This window comes from Labrus bergylta, chromosome 14 (assembly GCF_963930695.1).
Source record: "Labrus bergylta chromosome 14, fLabBer1.1, whole genome shotgun sequence".
Classification (NCBI taxonomy): Eukaryota; Metazoa; Chordata; class Actinopteri; order Labriformes; family Labridae; genus Labrus; species Labrus bergylta.
Window position 1 is genome coordinate 9,664,625 of NC_089208.1, and position 6,144 is coordinate 9,670,768.

Sequence of the window (6,144 nt, forward strand, 5' to 3'; positions counted from 1 at the left end):
CAAAGGCCCCGGAAGCAGAAAATGGCTGGGGGAGGAAGTTTTATACATGATCCTGTTTATATTGATCTAAAAAAAAATTAAATTAGCTGCACTTAAAGTTAAGAGTCAGTTTTATGCAGCCAAGCGTCAACCTCTGGTGTTGGAAAATTATGCCAATGTGGAAGTGAAAAAAACTGCAGTTCCTTCAGTGTCCACTTGAGGCTGGCTCCAAAAGACCCAGAAGTCCCATACACTCCCTGTATGAAAATGTCTGTTTTGACAGGAAAAATCTACATTTTTACAGCAAGCAGACAGGATCAGCAAAGAAATTAGGCGGAACTGCTTTGTTCACTGTTCTCAAATTCTACAGCTGATGAAAGTTAATCAGCTGTATTAATTTGTATTGATTTGATTTGATATGAAGCTTCTAAAGAACACTATAGGAAAGAACATCATCATAAGCTAAATACATACCTATGCAGGAGTCATTCCTATAACAGCAAAGATGGTTAAACAATAATGCAACAAATTATCAGTTGGCCTTAAAATAAAATCTGATCTTTAAATAAAAAAATGCATTTAATAAGGCAAACATTTTTTGCATTAGAATAATAATTACTGTACCCAAACATCTTAATCAAAAATTAATAAGCATTTTATGCAGAGTTTTTTTTTACCCATATTGTTCTTCCATCCATGATAAAGGGTCTGAAGTGCATTGCCAATTTAATTTATCTATTATGTGACTTAAGGCAAATATATTAATAGGACTTGTCATTTACTCGGCGCGCTCGATTTAGAGTGATCAGCAGAAAGCAGCCCTGGAGCCGTATAAAACCGTCCCTCAGTGTTGAGCTCTGTCACATTGAATCTTCGTTCCGCACTTCAACAGAAAACAAATAGTGCAGCGTATTTCAGAACTTGTGTGATCAGGACTCATTAAGACAAAGTCAGTGAAAGTCATTTCAAAGTTGATGATGAAAAACTCCCTTATTTATTTATTTATTCGCTTTGAAATCCCCCACAAAGCCACTGGATGACAGCTACACAGAACAGTTTGTGGGCTTCACTGAACCCACACCCAGGATGAATCAACACAGTTGTTTGGGTTTAATGAGAGTAACCTCTCCGCCTCAGATTAAAGGGACTGGAGAAGCACTTTTAAAAAGTCTGTTTGAAATAGAAATGTGGCTGTTAAAGACACAATCCAAAAGAAAAAAAGAGAAGGACATAAGATTCCCTTTAAAGAGCCATTTTAAGTCAACTGAATACTGGATGCTAAATAACAGCAGGATGTACATTAATACTTGATAATGGGACACACACTGTGTGCAGACCTTCATTGGGCTGAACGATTAAACGAGATCTCATTGTTATTTGCGTTTTTGGACCGCAGGAACTTGTTCATAGTTCTATGAACCGTTGGAACGCTCCCCTTCTTTTTATTCATTGAACATCACAGGAACAATGAACTATTTCAGTTCCTATAGAACCCCATTAAGAGGAACATTTTTAGCCCCTGCTTCAGAGTAGGTATGGCGGTGCAGATGCAGTCAGAAAAAAAGTTCCCATGTTGTGTAGTTCTCTGGGAACTCCCTAGTGGATAGTTCCTCTTCAAAAAGGCCCGAGAGCAGTTTGGATCGTAAACACCTAATGAATGATTTTTTTTCAGGTTTTAGTCAGACGCTCAAGTGTTACCAAATAAATTGAGTTTTTGTAAAACCTTAGATTTTGTTTCAAAATGCATGAAAAAAAAATCATCTTATTTTTTTTTTTTAGCTAAGCAGGATAATTCCCTTTGAGGAGCACATCATCAGATATTCAGGGAAGTCAGATGGTTATGTCCTCCAAGTCGTTCCTCATCAGTCAATGATATAATGTATGTTCTTTGATACTGACACATTAACAGCTTTTGTAGCTTCTTTTAAGGTTTATAACACTTCCAATTATCTGCACAACTTTTCAGCCAACTTGTTATGCAAACTCCTCTTGTCTTAGGCTTCATACCCATGTTCCTATTTTAATAAAACTACTACTCCAGACAACTAATCACTGTGGTTCTAGCTCACATTTAAGCGAGCTATGTTACTTTGCTAGAATACTGAAACTATAGGATTTCAAAGACAACTTTCTACTCTACTGCACACACCATGGAAGCTTCCTTTATGTTCCTGCGGTTCACCAAAATAGACAATGTAAGTGTTTATAGCGTATATTACATTTGAGGATATTTACAAATAGCAGATGGTTTGCAGGATGTGACAGCAGTTTCACTGATTAATAATAGTAACTGTGAATGTGTTGAAATGGGTGCAGGATGCCTGTGTGTGCTGAGTGCATTAGATTGCATTTATATTCCATCATCACTGCCCAGGGGAACACAACGCTGACTTTGTGCAGAGGAAATTGTTCCACAGCCTCAAGGTGATTACACAACATTGTATCAGTGAGAGTGCGTACTGTGCCTGAATAATGTGGCACAACAGTTTTACTGTCACTGTAACATTTCTGTGTGTTTTGGCATTTATTCCTCCTAATAGTTTGTTTTACTTCAGAGTGATGATGTAATGTTTGTAATATTTCCTTCTTTTTTTTTTTTTTTTTTTAACTTTGAGAGTCTTTTTCATCAGACCCTAAAGGAAGATTGTTGATACAAGCTCATAATGAGGTCCATGGGGGGAGCTCATAACGCTACGTTATGGGTTAATTATTGACCACGAGGGAAATGCTGCAAATGTGGACAACCTGGAAGAAAGGAATTTACATTAGCTGTTCTATGCTGCTCCTTTAAACTAATTTGTGTATCACGTCTGGCTGAAGTTTCCAAACATTTTAAGACATTGAAGCCATCATCAAAAATATTGAATGTTAAAAGTTTCTTTCTTTCGGCATGACAAGACATTCATATAGTCAAAAGTTACAAGATTTAATCTGATATTTGAAACTAGCTCAGAGCAAAAGAGTTTATTGTGCCTACTGTAATATTACCTAATAGAGAGTAAACAGTTCATTTTCACGGTTTAATGGGATACGTGTTTTTATGATTGAACGCAAGAGCTGAATGAAGGAATAGGATTCAGGAATTTTCATTCAGAGCCACATTTATAGAAACGGCCACAAGGGGGCAGATGAACATCAAGCAGATAGGATAGGATAGTGCTTTATTGATCCCCAGAGGGGAAATTCGGGTGTTGCAGCAGCACAGACAAGTAAAGTCATACAAAATACACATTAAACAGAATATATTAGATAAGATAAATAAAAATAGGGGGTATATACAAGTACAAAATGAATGATGAAGTTAACTGCAGGGAATTGAGACAGTATGTGCAGAGAATGGCAGGATAAAGTGACAAGTGATGATTAAAGTGACTTGGTACGATCAATAGCAGCAAGTAATGTAAACAGCAGAGAAGAGAGGCAGTGTTGTACCACAGTAATGCAGAGTGCAGTTATATAATATAATGTAGTATAATATAATATAATATTGTGCAATATGAACAATATAGCGTAATATAATTAAATGTAATATAATATATAACATAGACTAAAATAAAATATTTATAATAAGAATATACAGTATATATATTGATGCTAAATAATAATAATAATAATAATAATAATAATAATACAATAATACAATGTTAGTAATGATAATAATGAAGCAGGTCCTGGGGTAGTGTTTTTATGGGGGTGAAGTTTGTGTCAGGATAGACTGTTATTGTTGTCATAGGCTGCTGTTGTACAGTCTTATGGCAGTGGGTACAAAGGAACGCCTGAAGCGCTCTGTTTTGCACCTGGGGGGGGGGCTTCTTCAACCTGTTTCCCCACCAGAACACCACAACAATGAATAATATGAGTCTCCTCAGGAAGAACAGCCTGCTCTGTCCTTTCCTGAAGAGGGCGTCAGTGTTGTGAGACCAGTCCAGTTCATTGTTTATGTGGACCCCAAGGTACTTGTATGAGTCCACCCTCTCCACTTCCTCACCCTGCATGATGACTGGGGCAGGGGGCCTCCTCTTCCTCTGGTAGACCACTACCACCTCCTTTGTATGGCTGATGTTGAGCTTCAGGTGGTTGCTTTTGCACCATGTGATGAAGCTCTCTATCAGTCCTCTGTACTCCTTCTCATCGTAGAATAAAACAGGAAGTACATGCAGTTAAAAGGCAAGAAAATACAGTGAAAATAGGATATAAAATAAAAAGTAAGAACAAAAACAGCTAAAATCAATCAAATCAGAAATTAAAACTTTGAATTGTCTCAGTGGTATTAGTGTGTTGATCTTAAAATGTCTTTCAAGCAAATTCCAAGTGTTTGATGTGTAATAACTAAAAGCAGACCTTCCTAACTCTGAGTGGATTCTAGGAACCTGCAGGGTGATCCATGACCGCAAGCATGTATTGTGGCTACCCTCGTTAAAACAAAGCATATTGACATTGGAATCAATAATACAAATTGATTAATGATGATAAAATACAAATAATCATTTAAAAAAAAAAAATGTGCCTGTTCAATCAGATATTTGTGCTCAAGCAATTCAAACACTGAAGATATTCAAATACTTTTTGGTTTTACTCAAACTTAAACAATGAGCAAATAAAATAGCCTGCTAAATTTGCATCACTGTAAATCATATTCTTGCCTCTTACCCACTTGTATAAAAACATTGTGGGTTGTTTTTTTTATGTTAACACAGTGCCTGAACAATGTGGGTCAGTTGCCAGTCTCAGTGTTCACCAGTAGGTGTCAGTGTTGTTGGAGAGATGACTTCTTGTAGTAGAAAAAGGAGGGGTGAATCAATGATTTCTCCAGTCTGGAGACAGTGGGAGCTCTTGGCACAGACATCGACAGATTCCTTTTTATCTGAATAACAGATAGCTTTGTGTTCAAATGGAGGGAAAGATTAAGTTCTATCCCTCGGTGGTGTCACATGGAGTCTCTGCAGAAATGTGCAGATGTGCTGCAGACTTGTCACCCTGAGCATGATGGAAAACTCCAAACATATTAGGTTTTTTTTATTTTTTATTTTTAAGTATTGTGGTCTGCTCCTCTGACTTGTCTATTTCAGTCATATGTCAGCTTCTTGGATGCCACATCATGTCTGATACTCTGTTTCCTTTATTGTTATAGAACATGAATGTGCTTCAACAGTGTTTTTGTCTGACATAGAGTCAGTTCAACAATGAGCGGATTGTGTTGATTGTGCAATATCTGTGTTTTTTTTCTGTTTTTTTCAAATTCTCTAACAGGACAAAATGTTCCCAGGAACACATTTAAGAATTTACAACATTAGAGGGGAAAAGTTGAACAATTCTCCTTTGTTAATGGGCTGAAATATGAAATGGAATAATATAATTAGAACAATTTAGTGTCAGTTTATGTCATCCTTTTATCTTTTATTAAAAGTAGCAGTCAGGTTATGGATAAATAATGTTCCAACAGGCTTTTATCTGTACTCTGCCTTTAATAAATTAGGATAAAGCAATTCATCCTGACTCATTCACTGATATCGGGGCGGCAGAAGCTCACTCCGTATGGACCTGGGTTGGGAACAAAACTCCAACTTCTCTGGTGTACTCGCTGCGTAGCAGTGTGTAGCAGCCCCACTCTGACATCCCTCCACCAATGCATGTCCACAGGTCTTGTTTGTGCATGTAAGTTTCTCCTATGTGTGTGAGAATCATGTCTCTAAAAATAACAGTGTGTAAAACCAGAATTTCCCCTCAGGGATTAATAAAGAATATAAAATAAGATAAAAATAAAACAAAAACTGAAGCAGGAAACAAATTATTACAACCTCATCTGAGGCAACAACTAACTCATGATGCAATTAATAAAGTTGTTTCAATGAAACAAAGTAACATATTTGCACTCGCTCAGTAAATTACATTTTTATGCACTTAATGTATTTTTCTCTTCAGTCATTTCATGATTTTATTTTAGCAACATGAAGTATGATAGCACTGATTTTTAGGACAAGTATGACTTTACTGAAACCTGTTGTCCAGTTTTACTTTGTGTATTGGTCAAAGATAAAGCTTGCTTGAAAAATCAAACCCATTGTGTCTTTAATTTAGCCAAAGTTTAATTATTGTGATAACGTAGGACATCTTGAATCAATCTACATTTCAGCAGTCCAGATTTATTGCAACTGAAACATCAAT